General features: G+C 38.9%; 1 protein-coding gene across 2 annotated transcripts in view; it reads right to left on the minus strand.

The window, feature by feature from the left end:
- The window catches only part of LOC109430327 (uncharacterized), a 231,165-nt gene that overhangs the window by 190,011 nt on the left and 25,278 nt on the right, over positions 1-15,876 (minus strand). The gene's annotated exons all lie outside the window — the stretch shown is intronic.

Raw genomic sequence — 15,876 nt, forward strand, 5'->3', positions numbered from 1 at the left:
CTACAGAATATTTGTAAATTCATTAAGCTATAAACTATATATAAGACATTGCTTACGATAAAAAATCATTTTCAAACAAAATTTCAAAATCGAAAAGGTGATAAATTTTTTATAATGTCCACGTGGACATTGGTGGAGGGGGGGTAGGGGTCAATGTGAAGTCCACGCTTGTCCACGGGGAGGGGGGTGGGGGTCAAAGACCACGATTTTCTGTCCACGTGGTATATGGACGGCCCCCTAGGGATTCCTCCAGAAAATCCTCTAGGAATTCCTCCAGAAATTCCTCTAGGAATGCCTCCAGAAATTCCTCTACGAATTTCTCCAGAAATTCCTCTAGAAATTCCTCTGAGTTTCCCAGAAAATCCTCTGAGAATTTATCCAGAAATTCCTCAAGAAATTTCTCCAGAAATTCATCTAGGAATTTCTCCAGAAACTCTTCTACGAATTTCTCCAGAAATTCCTCTAGGAATTTCTCCAAAAATTCCTCTACGAATTTCCCCAGAAATTCCTCTAGAAATTTCACCAAGAATTCGTCAGGGAATTTGTCCAGAAATTCCTCTACGAATTTCCCAGAAATTCCCCTAAGAATTTCCCAGAAATTCCTCTAGGAATTTCTCCAAAAATTCATCTAGGAATTTCTCCAGAAGTTCCTCTAGAAATTTAACCAGGAATTCCTCTAGGAATTTCTCCAGAAATTTCTCTAAGAAAATCTTCAGAAATTCCTCTAGGAATTTCCTCAAAAATTTCTCCAGAAATTCCTCCAGGAATTTCTCCAGAAATTCGTTAAGGAATTTCTCCAGAAATTCCTCTAGGAATTTCTCCAGAAATTCCTCAAGAAATTTCTCCAGAAATTCCTCTAGGAATTTCTCCAAAAATTCCTCTACGAATTTCTCCAGAAATTTCACCAGGAACTCCTCAAGGAATTTCTCCAGAAATTCCTCTATGAATTTCCCAGAAATTTCTCTCAGAATTCCCAGAAATTCCTCAAGGAATTTCTCCAAAAATTCCTCTAGGAATTTTTCCTAAAATTCCTCTAGGAATTTCTCTAGAAATTCCTCTAGAAATTTAACCATGGATTTCTCTAGGAATTTCTCCATAAATTTCTCTAGGGATTTCCATTAGGAATTTTTCTAAAAATTCCTCTAGGAATTGCTCCAGACATTCTTCTACTTATTTCTCCAGAAATTCCTCTACGAATTGCTCCAGAAATTCCTTTCGGTATTTCTCCAGCAATTCCTGTATAATTTCCTCTAGGAATTACTCCAAAAATTCCTCTAGTAATTCCTCTAGAAATTCCTCCAGGAATTCCTCCGAAAGTTCTTCTAGGAATTCCTCCGGAAATGTCGCTAGGAATTCCTCCGGAAATTCCTCCAGTAATTTATCCACAAATTCCTCTAGGAATTCCTCCAGAACTCCTCAAGGAATTCCTCCACAAATTCTTCTAGAGATTCCTCCCAAATTCCTAAAGAATTCTTCCAGAAATTCCTCCAGGAATTCCAACACCATTCCTCAAGGAATTCCTCCGATGAATTCTCCAGGAATTCCTCCGAATATTCCTCTAGAAATTCCTCTGGAAACTTTTCTAGGAATTCCTCTGGAAATTGCTTTGGAAATTTCTCTAGGAATCCCTCCTGGAATATCTCTAGGAATTCCCCTAGGAATTCCTCCAGAGGAATATTCGGAAGAATTCCTAGAAGAATTTCGGGAGGAATTCTGGATGAAACCTTTAAAGGAATTTGTGGAGAAATATCTTGAAGAATTCCTCCGGAAATTCCTGCAGCAATTCCTCCGGGAATTTCTCTAGAAATTCCTCCTGAAATTCATCCAGAAATTCCCCCGGAAATTCCTCCGAGAATTCCTCTGGAAATTCCTCTAGGAATTCCTCCAGAAGTTCCGCCGGAAATTTTCGCAGCAATTCCTCCGGAAATTCCTGCAGGAATTCATCCAGGAATTCCTCTTAAAATTCTTCAAGGAATTCCTCCGGAAATTTCTCCAATAACTTAAATTCTTCCAGAAATTCCTCTGGGCATTTCTCCGGAATTTCTAGAGAAATTCCAAGATTAATTTCTGGAAGAATTTCTAGAAAAAATTCTGAAGGAATTCCTAGAGGAATTTCTGGAGGAATTCCTAGAGGAATTTCTGGATGAATTTTTGGAGGAATTCCTAGAGGAATTCCTGGAGGAATTCCTAGAGAAATTCCTGGAGGAATTCCTAGAGAAATTCCTGGAGGAATTCCTAGAGAAATTCCTGGAGGAATTCCTAGAGGAATTCCTAGATGAATTCCTAAAGGAATTCCTAGAGGAATTCCTAGAGAAATTCCTAGAGGAATTCCTAGAGAAATTCCTAGAGGAATTCCTAGAGAAATTCCTAGAGGAATTCCTGGAGGAATTCCTAGAGGAATTCCCAGAGGAATTGCTGGAGAAATTCCCAGAGAAATAGCTGGAGGAATTTCCAGAGAAATTGCCGGAGGAATTCCTCCAGGATTTCCTCTAGGAATTCGTCCAGGAATTCCTCCGGAAATTTCTCCAGAAATTCTTCTTGGAATTCCTTTAGGAATTCCTTTAGGAATTCCTTTAGGAATTCCATTAGTAATTCCTCCAGAAATTCCTCTAGGAATTCCTTTAGTAATTCCTCCAGAAATTCCTCTAGGAATTCCTTCAGAAATTCCTCTAGAAATTCCTCCAGAAATTCATCTTGTAATTTCTCTAGAAATTCCTCTAGGAATTTTCGGAGAAATTCCTAGAAGAACTTCTGGAGAATTGCCTAGTGGAATTTCTGGATGAATTTCTAGAGTAAATTCTGGAGGAATTTCCAGAGAAATTTCTGAAGAAATTCCTACTGGAATTTCTGGAGGAATTACTAGAGGAATTTCAGGAGGAATTCCTTGAAGAATTTCTCCAGGATTTCCTGGAGGAATTTGTGGAGGAATTCCTGCAGGAATTTCCGGATGAATTTCTGCAGGAATTTCCGGCGGAACTTCTGGAGGAATTCCTGGAAGAATTTCCGGAATATTTCCTGAAGGAATTTCCAGAGGAATTCTCGGAAAAATTTCTGGAGGAATTTCTGGAGGAATTTCCGGAGGAATTCCTGGAGGAATTGCTGCAGGAATTTCCGGAGAAATTCCTCAAGGTATTTCTCCAAAATTCCTCCAGGGTTCCATCCAGATTTCCTCCAGAAATTCCTCTAGGAATTCTTCCAAATATTCTTCTGGAGGAATTCCTAGGGATATATCTAGAGATATTCCAGGAGGAATTCCTAGAGAAATTTCCAAAGAAATTTCTAGAGAAATTTCTAGAGAAGTTTCCAGAGAAATTTTCAGAGGAATTTCTAGAGGAATTTTCGGAGGAATTCCTAGAGAATTTAACGGAGGAATGCCTTGAAGAATTATGTAGGAATTCCTGGAGGAAATTCTGGAAGAATCTCAAGAAGAATTTGTGGAGGAATTCTGGGGGAATTCCTAGAGGAATTTGTGGACTGTGGACTGGAGAAATTCCTAGCGTAATTTCCGGAGAAATTATACAGGAATTCCTAAAGGAATTGCTGCAGAAATACCGAAAGAAATTTCTGGAGGAATTTTTAGAGGAATTTCTGGAGAAATGACTCGAAGAATGTCTGGAGCAATTCCTAGAGAAATTTCTGGGAAAATTCCTAGAGGAATTTCTGAGGAAATTCCTAGAAGAATTTCCGGAGGAATTTCTAGAAGGTTTCCTGTTTAAATTTCTAGAGGAATTTCTGGAGAAATTTTTTGGGAATTTCTGGATAATTTCTTAGAGGAATTTCTGGGAAATTCTTAGAGGAATTTCTGGAGAAATTCCTAGAGGAATTCCTGGTGAAATTTCTAGAGGAATTTCTGGAGAAATTCGTTGAGGATTTTTTGGAGAAATTCCTAGAGGAATTTCTGGAGAAATTCCTAGAGGAATTTCTGGAAAAATTTCTCGAGGAATTTCTGAAGAAATTCCTAGAGGAATTTCTGGAGAAATTTCTGGAGGAATTTCTGGAGAAATTCCCAGAGGAATTCCTGGAGAAATTCCTAGAGGAATTTCTGGAGAAATTCCTAGAGGAATTTCTGGAGAAATTTCTAGAGGAATTTCTGGAGAAATTTTTAGAGGAATTTTTGAAGAAATTACTAGACGAATTTTTGGAGAATTTCCAAAAGGAATTTCTGGAGAAATTCCTAGAGGAATTGCTGGAAAAAAATCCTAGAGGAATTTCTGAACAAATTCCTAGAGGAATTTCTGAACAAATTCCTAGAGGAATTTCTGGATAAATTCCTAGAGGAATTTCTGGACAAATTCCTAGAGGAATTTCTGGAGAAATTCCTAGAGGAATTTTTGGAGAAATTCTTAGAAGAATTTTCGGAGAAATTCCTAGAAATCCTGAAGGATTTCCTACTGGAATTTCTGGAGTAATTACTAGAGGAATTCCTGTAGAAATTCCCGGAGGAATTCTTGAAGGAATTTCCGGAGGAATTCTTGGAGGAATTCCTTGAAGAATTTCTAGAGGAACTCCTGGAGGAATTTCTGGAGGACCAGAGAGGAAATTCATGAAAATAAAGCCGTCGCATGCGTAGTTCTGGCTCCATGGCCTAAACGTCCTCGAAACAGATTTCTCCAGGTCACATTCTTATGACCACGAGATGACCACAGTGGCCTGGCCATTGATCCTTTTTATGGATGATGGATGTCACAAAAGTTCAGCTTATTATATGTAGTGGCTTGATTGCCCTAACAGCGGGGAGGAAAAAAAAGATAATTAATATATTTATAGAATCAAGAAGATAGACCTTCGCATGCCTAGTTATGGCGTTCACGAAGAAAGCACCTTCAGGACGCATTTCGATTGACCAGGGAGGACATTGGACCTTTTTACGGTAATCAAAATGATGGATATGAAAAAGCATGAAGATAGAGCCGTCGCATGCCTAAATTTGGCACCATGGTCCAAAGGTCCTCGGAACAGGTTCCTCCAGGGTATATTTCAGTGGCCACGGGTTGGTAAGGAAGACCATTAGACCTTTTCATGGTTACTAAAATGATGGATATGAAAAATCATGAAGAAAGAGCCGTCGCATTTCTAGTTTTGACCGTATGGCCAAGACGTCTTCGAAATAGGCTTTTGCAGAAAACATTCCGGTGGTCATGGGTTGACCAATGGTTGGCCAGGGAGGCCATTTGACGTTTTACGGTGACCAAGAAGATGAATATACAAAATCATGTAGACAGTGCCTTCGCATGCCTGGTTTTGGTGCCCTGACCGAAATCACGATCCAGGTCCCCGCGGGTGTAATTTCGATGCCCGCAACAGGACCAGATTGGGTTGGCCGGTTAGGTTCCACATGACCACTACCAGACACGCATCACCCAGCTGGACATGTTTGCCGCAGACACCAACATTCAAAGACGCGGCCGCTCGCAAAAAGCTTGTGTAAACAAAATTCCTCTCAGTAAACTGTCAAAATCGCGAATCGACCACTCTTCTGCTGTCGACTGTCGAGCTAGTCGGTTTCTGTAATCGCTTTTCTGCTCGACTCGACAGTGATAGCAGGCGACCCGATTTAATCGACTCGAGTTATGAAATAGCCCCCATATACACAAGTTCATTTCTGGCTGAATATTTGATGAAAATGACTAATTTTTAAAGCATCAGTTTACACTGTTTTGGACACCCCAATACATTTTGGACCCTCTGAAATATATATTTTGGACACCCGGTGTTTAAACCCGTTTGAAACTATTTTCGAAGAATCTGCCACTTGAATAAGTTGGATCACATCCTAATTACTTGATTGACAAAGGCTGATTACACGAACTTTGCGAATTTAATGCGCTAGAATGATAAACGTTTTTGTTTACATCTGCAAGTTTCCTCAGCACCGCAATCTCTTTTTTTAAACATGTTGAGACACTCGCCTGGACGACCAGAGTGATCAAATTTAATTTCAAGGCAAATAATGATATTTCCAGTGAGGAAATGATTGCTACCCGTGTAGAGCAATGTAATTTAGCGAATGATTCTAAAATTTTGCTTCACCTTTTCATTAAATCTGTGTAAGTTGTGATAATACGACCCAGGGGGTCGTCAAAAATTGTGAAATGGTTTGGTAATAACGAATATGGAACATGAGCATGAGCATGAGCATAGATGACCGCACAATTCGTAGTTGCTACTCCGTGATTGACCAGAGCAATCGAAATTGCACAAGGAACCAATGAATAGGGCTTGGGACTAGCTTACTATTCTCAATGTACACAGTTCGAGAGCTCTCAACTTTAATAAGGTCAATAACGGCGCCGGCCACGTCCTTACGGTCATCGAGGATGGGAGGGAATGTTAGTAAGACAAACGTTGTTAAAAAGACCGCGAATCGCTGCATCTCCACGTTTGTCTCAGGAAGGAATTTTTTGTTAGTAGGGTAAGGTACATTGTCAGTCCGGGAGTCACCTATGGTTGGTGATGATGGATGATTTGACAATGGATCAATATACACAAACCGCCGTTAACAACCGACCACTTTTCGACGCAAAAACTAGCCAAAAGGAAAATTATATCGCGCGTCTCCACTCCACTAGGGAGCAGAGACCTTTAGTCTATTCCACACAGAAATACACTGAACGCGACTCACTTGTCGGCGCCCGGATTTTTTTCTCGACCAGCGAGCCCTAACTATCATTTTCCACTCTTTTGTGTTAATGCAAAAAAAATATTTATTATCCACTAAAAGTGTATTGGGAAGTAGCGCCGGCGGAAAGCGGAAAATTCGGAACCGACTCGAGCCACGACGCGTCCACCGCACATTTCGTCCCGTCGTCGGAGCCCCGCAGAGAAGAAAAAAAAATCGCAAAATCTAGCAAAGCCAGCGCGCGAAGCTTTGCTGCTGCCGAACTACCGCACACTACTGACTGCTTGGCGTCCCGTCGTAGTCGTCGGAGCCCCGCAGAGAAGAAAAAATCGCAAAAATCTAACAAAGCAAGCGCGCGAAGCTTTGCTGCTGCCGAACTACCGCACACTACTGACTGCTTGGCGTCCCGTCGTCGTCGTCGGAGCCCCGCAGAGAAGAAAATATCGCAAAAATCTAACAAAGCAAGCGCGCGAAGCTTTGCTGCTGCCGAACTACCGCACACTACTGACTGCTTGGCATCCCGTCGTCGTCGTCGGAGCCCCGCAAAGAAAAAATCGCAAAAATCTAAAAAAGCAAGCGCGCGAAGCTTTGCTGCTGCCGAACTACCGCACACTACTCTTGGTAATAACAAATATGGAACAACCGAAAAAAGTGCGTTTAAACGATTTTTGCTCCAAAAATTAGACAGTTATTCCCTGATAAAGGTAGAACGAATTGAAAAGAATTCTTCGTCACTAGTGTAGATAGTACATTGCGTGAGTGTCTATCAAAATATATACCAATAAAACACAGATGACCTTAAAGTAAAGTTTACCGTTCAAAAATCAAGTGCGTTTAAACGAATTTGTACCACTATACATACACACCAAATTATACTAATTAACGCCCCCCCCCCCCCCCTCAAAAATATCACTTCACGAACAACATTGTGAAGAAGAAACAAACACAAGTGCAAGGAACATTATCTTGAATATAATCTAAAAGTTCCTGCTAAATGTGTCTGTGAAAAATTGGTAAATATATATTTCACGGAATTCTTAAATGAATTGAAGCAATTTTCTTTTTTTTTTCAATATAGTTTTAAGAATTTTCCACAGAATTATAGCGGGAATTTCTTTTGGGATTTGGGTAGCTTTTCCCCAGTTCTAGGGTTTGATTTTGCTTGGCAACATACGCGCCAACTTGGGACGTAGGGATGCAAGGTCTTTGAAATCTATGACATTTGAATAAAATCAACACAATTCATCCAAACCAGAAATGTTTACGTGAGAACTACTGTAGTTAGTTAAAAAAGTATCAATTTGTCCAATTTTAAGAAGTATTGCCCCCCATAACAAGTTGTTGCCTGTGGAGCGGACCTGGTGTGATGGTTAGAACACTTGACTATCACGCCGAGGGCCTGGGATCGAATCCCACTCCCGACATACTCGCAAAATGTGAGTTCTTCCTTCGGAAGAGAAGTAAAACGTGGGTCCCGAGATGAACTAGCCTAGGGCTAAAAATCCCGTTAATACAGATAAAAAAAAAGTTGGTGCCTATGCTTAGCAGCTATTTAAATCGAACTCCAGAGCTGTTGAAACAGTTTTTAAAGGAACTATAGCAATTATTCAAGGTGGATTTGTTTGAAGAGTTATGATTGAGTTCTTGAGAAATTTTCTTCCTGGATTAAGGGTGTATGGTGAACTTTTATGCTCCTAACTCCTACGAAAAAGTAATCGTAATAGAGCCTCGTGGCCGTGCAATTAGCGTCATCAATCGTATAAACGTACCATGCTATGGGGTGAGGGTTCAAATCCCGCTCCGAACGATGAATCTTTTCGCAAGAAATGTTTCTTCCTCGTATCCACTGGTGCTCGTAATGTGTGTCGTGTCCGTTGTCTAGTGTTAGTTTCGTTCAGTCTGTACAGCCTCTGGCTGAAGACGGTTTCCGTGTTTTTAAACATCTTCGGAAGGATTTCACTAGAAATACTGTAGCTTTCGTAAAAAAAGATCACAGCGCTTGCGCTGCAATGTTTACTAGAAACTTTGGAAGATTTCCGCTTTAACCCGGGAGCGGTCGCGTCGTGTACTGAGTACACGCACCATGAACAATGCACGCATGTGGTACACAACGTGAGCGCGGCGTCGCTGCAGGTAGTCAAAGACGCGACTGCTCGAGGGTTAAATTTATGTGGGGACATCAAGTATTCAAATGCCACGAGAATTTCGCATTAGAAATTCAAAACTGGATCACTGTTTTTTTTTTTAAATGGGCGCCAAAGAGATTTCTAGTTATGCTAATTGTCCTAAATAAAATTTCTTACATAACGAGATTAGTACTTTTTTGTAAGAACTATTAAGATTGTTCTCAATTTGTGTGCAAAAATCTATTCTCTAAAAAGAGGACCCCCACAACACAGTGGCCCGAGCCACCACATTTGTAATTTCGGGCCTGTTTGAAGGTAGATTGATATATACATACAATGTAGGGAGAAAGAGACTTTGAACCCAGTCCCTTTGTCCAAACTCTATGGTGCACTGGTGAAAACCTTATTCTTTCGCATAAATCTCGCGCTTAGTATCATACGGGCGTATCTACAATGATCGATTTCTCTTCATCGATTTTCTATTTTATCAATAACTCGGCCGGCAAATCATTTCCAGTTATTTTTATTGTTCTAGATGCTAGTCCTGGCCGTCCTGCATCGAAAAACCTCAAGAGATCATCCGAACACTGATCGTATGTCCCGGAAACATTCGAAGAGAAAATCGATGAAGAGAAATCGATCATTGTAGATACGCCTGTATGATACTAAACGCGAGAAATACAAAAAAAAGACGATTAGCTATCGTATTTTATGCATTTCTTTGCATTGTTAAAATGTAAATGAAGATTCTCTCAATTGCATCTTTTCGTCGTCGGTAAGTTTTGCAGCACTCTCCCCTACGATCATCTAGTGACTGGGCGCCACAAACTATACAGTCCACACAACAGACGAATGATCGTTTCCACTTCAAAACGAAACGTTTTCTGTCCTTGTCCGGCTTGTCCCTGCGCGCGCCGACCATTCGAAAACACCGAGACCACCCAAACGAAGGGAAACAGCCCTTTGGCGTGATTTAGACTGAAATAAAATCCTTAAATATGATAACGATTAGCCGTTAAAAGTGCTAACAGATCCCGTTGGTGCGTGGGTTTAGTGGGCGCAGAGCGAGAAACGTCTGTTACGGCTCTGAACTGGAACTTGATGAGATGAGGCCAGCGGAAAATGGAACCATACCTACCACCACCAGTCGGTTTAGTCAGACCTCAGCCCAGCAATCGCAAGCAAGCCGCCCACTCGGATCCCTTTCACCTTTGAGGGAACGGGCCCGGGTGCAATAAAAGCCAATAAATCTATGTGAAGGCACTTCATATGCGTTGAGATGCTATTGAGGGTCGTGCGGAGCCGATACCTATATGCGAGAGATGAGTCAACAAGAGCATGAAATGTTCAATACCCAGTTAATGAATGTCTTCTAAAAGCTAGAATATATAATTTCTCTAGGAAGACAATTACAAGTTTTCAGACCTTGATCAATTTTTATGTTATATTTGTTCATATTATAGTCATTCTGGCATTGAATAGAGTAGAAGCATCAGCACCCGTACCCAATAAATTAATAATGCAGAAATAGAGGATCTGATCGCACCATGTATCTCTTCGATTCTGATCGCTTCGTTTTCAAAAATCTACCTTAACTTGTGGTGTTCTCTCCAAGTGGGACGCGAGCCACGGATCAACGAACGGATGCTAATAATGAAATCGTTTACAATAACAATAATACGCACACCGTGAGCGAGAGCGACCACGTGGTCGTAAATGGTGTAACGCCGTCTGTTGTGTCCGAAGAAGAATCTGGTGGAGGTGTGATGAGGCTGTCGCTCACCGTTCCGTGTAATAGATAAGTATCGAAAAGTCCATTTATACGATAAATCTGACGAAACTGTTTCGTTTGTGTATTTCAACACGTACCTACCTACCTATAGCCAATAGTGGTTTCGCAGCGCGGCGTCACGAACACTAATGCAAAACTACTGGTTGAAAATATGCCCATTTAATTTTTCCGGGAACAGCTGATTTTTGTTTACTATTTTCAACCAGTAACTCAGCTAGTGTTTGTGGAATGCAACGTGTACGTACACGCAACACCAGTAAAAGCAGAAACCACTATGCAATGACAGCAACAACGCGCGTTGGTGACGACCGGGCCCATTTTACCACCGAAGACCGGAGGCATCAATTAGACCGGTATGTGCGCGACATAAAAATCGCGTTTGATGGGCGAACCAACTCGGAGTAGAAAAGTGTTACTGAAAGCGGTCAAAGTTTGTTATGTGCCTTTTGATAACTAAACTTAACATACCACACAGCAAATAATTTTATAATTTATTCGAATGAGTGTAATCAGTTTCATACCTTTTAATTCCGCCCTATGTTGCTTATAAGGCGGAATTAAAAGGTACGAAACTGATTACACTCATGCGAAGAGGGTATTCTGCTTAGAGGGTTCGAAAAGTCGGTACAAGTTTATAATTTATGGCGATGTATCATTTTGTTTACGCATATTTATAGAAACGATAACTTCGGATTATATTAACCAGACTGTAATGCATCTGTAACGCACTTGCACTCAAGATCTCATAGTATGTGGAGTGTTTTCCCGCCAAAACATGACCACAATGTAGAATTATCTTCCAGTAAAAGGTGACCGACCCTACCATAATAGCCTTTAGTAATCATCTGTAGACAATAAGCCTTTACTAGACATTATCGTACTCCATTCCAGTATAACCGAATATCAGTACACCAGCAGGACCGTTTAGTAGTTAACAGTGTCGTGAACCAGTCCGTCATAAATACAATACAAATCATCAGTGAAGCTAAGTTTCCAATAAATCCAGTAATTGATATAGAAGAATTAGTGTATCAGATTTACCGTCGAATAAATGTTGTAATCTTTTAGAACAATATGTTTCCATTGCTAAATCAGTGCTCATTATCACCTCGATTATGATCGTTCAGTATCCGACAGGTTCCGACTACCACAGACGCTCTCATGTGTGCGAAAACATTATTTTTAGAACGTGATTTCACTTGGTTGCATCGTTTTCCGACAATTATCACAATTCCATCAGAAACACCAAGACTTCAGCCAAAGTTATCTAAATTTTAGTTACTAAAATTAATTAAAAAAAAAATAAGAGCTTTACCAGAAATATCCTTGAAATTTTCTAAGCTTTTCCTTCAATGAAATCTCCGTGAGCTTTGCCAGAAATTGTCCAGAAAATTCTAACTTCAATATCTTGAAAAGCTATAACTTCATTACTGTCATAATATTATACATAAGTATTCTCAGGAATTTTCGGAAGTGATACTTTAACCCTCCTAATATGTTAGGATTTTCGCACCACGATGCCGTAGTGCACGTTCAGCGTGCCTGATTGGATCATATTGACCCCAACATCCTACTAGGAATGTTTTACACAATTCGTCGAATTATTAGCGCTACTTATAATTCTTTAAAAAATCGGCAACAATTTCCTCTGCAGTTGTCTTTTGATTATTTTTCCGGAAATTTAGTTGAAAGTACATACTGCGGCGTCATGGTTGCGATTTTTTTGGCAGTCAAGTAGACAGATTGTGAACGAACCTCGGACCCAAGTACATCCTTTTTGATCGATTCTCTTTACTGTCAGATCGGTGCAACACGCTAATGATGGTGTGTCTAAAACCGTTATTAACAACATAAAATACCCTTCTAAGCGGTACCCACCATTCGAAATACACTCCCGTTCAAAAGTTTGGGGTCACCCCCTTAAAAACATGTCATTTTTTAGGCCCATATCTCCGCCAATTTGCGTCCGATTTCAAAACCCTAGGTTTCATTCAAAAGATAATAAGTCAAAGAAACTTTGAACATGATTTAAAAGAAACTTTTTCAAAAAAATTTGTATGTAAACTTAATCCAAAGTTGCCAAAAATTTCTAAAAAATGAATATAAACTTACGGCAGTGTCGCTGGAAATTGGGTCGACCAAATTTTAAGATGAGAGCGGTAATATGACCCATTTTCTATTAGCTTTCAACTGCTTTTTACAGAACTTAGCTAAAAATCTAGAAAAAAAAGTTATTAAGTAAATTAATCCTTGATGTCATCGACCAAAAGTTTGGGGTCACTATCGTAAAACATGGAAAAGTGATTTGTTGATATCTTTGTCATCTTTCATTCAATTTTAATTCTTCTTGGCTTATTTGAAACATAACGAATGATACTTACTGCATAGACATTGAACCACATATATTTGTTGAAATTTACATACTAAAACTTAACGTAAAGTTGCCTCATTTTTTGAAGTGTGGTGAAATGTGTTAACTTTACATAACATTTTTATATACAAAAATCGTTAAATACGTTAAGTTAAAAACATCAAACGTAAATTTAGTTAATTATCTTTGAAATGAGCCAAAAAGAATTTACGTTAAGTTGAAGACATCAAACGTAAATTTAGTTAATTATCTTTGAAATGAGCCAAAAATAATTAAAATTGAACTATAGATGACGAAGATATTACCAAATCACTTTTCCATGTTTGACGAAAGTGACCCCAAACTTTTGGCTGATACATTATATTGAGGGGTGACCCCAAACTTTTGGTCGATGACATGAAGAGTTAATTTACTTAATAACTTTTTACCTAGATTTTTTAGCTAAGTTCTGTAAAAAGCAGTTGAAAGCTTATAGAAAATGGGTTATATTACCGCTCTCATCTTAAAATTTGGTCGACCCAATTTCCAGCGACACTGCCGTAAGTTTATATTCATTTTTTAGACAATTTGGCAACTTTGGATTAAGTTTACATACAATTTTTTTTGAAAAAGTTTCTTTTAAATCATGTTTAAAGTTTCTTTGACTTATTATCTTTTGAACGAAACCTAGGATTTTGAAATCGGACGCAAATTGGCGGAGATATGGGCCTAAAAAAATGACATGTTTTTGAGGGGGTAACCCCAAACTTTTGAACGGGAGTGTATATAGCATCCAGGCAGCATCCCTGAAATTTTGGAAATGTTTCATCGAGAGAATTGATAGTTTGGGCAATTTGAATTTTTTGGACGATTTTCAATGAAATTCTCTTTGAACTATTACTTTTCAATCGTGGCTGTATAACGATCGTGGCCATCGACCTGTCCCTCATAAATTTGGAATTCAACATTCGAAACGTACACACTAAACGCTTTCAGCAATATTTTGCTGAATTTTGCCGAGCTGAAGGGTCCAGCTAAATTTTTTGCTGAACATAAAACGTTACTGGTGATCAGCAGAGTTTACTGAACAAATCAGCAAAATTTTTCTGAATTTCGGCAAATTTTTTGCTGAAGCCTTCAGCTCGGCAAAATTTAGCAAAATTTTGCTGAAACCCTCAATTGATTTTTGGTGTGTATGGTATTCGAGTGTTCTTACTGAAAATTTGAGAACAGTTTATCTAAGAAAACAAAAGTTATCGTGAGTTGACTTTTTAATCCAAATCCATAGGTTTTTACAGTATTTATAGCAAATAAACGGTTAGAGTAAAGTGGGGCAAGAGTTTCTTTTGAAGTTTTTGAGCTCAATTCAAATTATTTCTTTCGGGTGTCAAGGTTGTTCGATGCCTTTTTTGAAAAAGAGTCTTTCACTCCAAAAAATTGAAAATTGATCAATATTTCGAACAGTTATGACAAAATGTAGATTTTTGATCAAAATATTGTAATATGCGATAGGCCTTCCAACGCATGGAATCGAATTGTAATGAAATCGAATTCGATATTTTATTTTGGGGCGTAACTAGGTTTATTTTGAAGATGCTTCTGCATGAATAACTTTTTGCAAAAAAGATTTGGAAATCATATTTTACACATAGTGGGGCAAAAGTTCGAATTGTGGCGCAAGAGTTCGAGTCATGTAGCAACTTTAGGTAAAACCCTAAAATTCTGCAAAATGTACATATTATCTCTAAACATGACGGAATTAGTGAGAAAATTCGATCAAAGCTGAAAAAAAATGTTGTTTTATCTGAATTTGGCAGAAAACTACTAATTTGTGGTGTAGTAAATTTAACCCTCATTTGGGTAAAATCCAGATCGAAATTTAGAGTGTATTTCAGTACCCACATCAAATATCAATTGGTTTTAGGTATTCAGATCACCAAAGTGTCAAAATAGTGTGCTACGGTTAGTGAAATTCCACAAACACTAGATTCGAACTTTTGCCCCAGTGGTGGGGCAAGAGTTCGAATTAGACACACACATACAAAAAGTGTTGTAACTCAAAATTGAAAAGATATTTGGTGTAACTTTGTTCAGCAAATTTTTAGCTCATGGATGGTAGAATCACCACACGGTATTCATTTAATTTTATCTACTTCGATTTCTTGAAAAAAGTTGAATTTTCAACTAAGGTCGAACTTTTGCCCCACCTTACTCTACCATTTAAAGCATTGTCCAGTTAGAATCCGGACGCAGATAATCACTTATATCTCAGAGGTGGAATAACAAACAGAAAAGGTGAAGCCCTTAAAACAAAGATAATTTACAGTAGTTGCATGGAAAAATATCGTTAAAATAATTAAGTTTAATTTTTAATACATTTTCTCATTTTTTCCGTGATGGCTTCCTTAAAAATCTGCACAATGGTAGTAAATTTTAACATCAACCCCTTCGGCGTCTTTGTTTAACAATCGGGTCATCTCTGTAGTGTCCTGAGACCCTCTACCAGTCTGATTAGGAATCCAAAGAAACTTTACCAAATATTTCTCTTCTTGCGAAATTAAGGGCTTATCAGTGAATTCCAATGAAGCGAAATTTGAGTGTTTTTTCGTTAATAAACACTATCCAACAGTAATGACACCACTGCACATCTCAGGCTGTCGTGATAGCTCACCAAAGTAGCTCAAACCTCTTCAGATCCCTTGTGGGCATTTTTGAAAAGCAGCACGCGGTTCTTGAGGTTATCATCTTTGTACACATTTGGTGTCAAAATCGTGATGTGAGAAATCGATGTCCAGAGCTCGAACTTCCTGACAAATCTTGGAATTCCAAGCGGATTTATCCATGAACATAAACTTTAATCTTCCTTGGACACTTCCTCTTGGCATGGTTAACAACATCTGAACACATCACATGAAATGGTTTTGGAGATATTAACATTTTTAGCGACTGTCGTACCTGACCACCCTAAATTTTCAGCGTGTTTGTGCAA

The sequence above is a fragment of the Aedes albopictus genome, chromosome 1 (genome assembly GCF_035046485.1).
Source record: "Aedes albopictus strain Foshan chromosome 1, AalbF5, whole genome shotgun sequence".
Classification (NCBI taxonomy): Eukaryota; Metazoa; Arthropoda; class Insecta; order Diptera; family Culicidae; genus Aedes; species Aedes albopictus.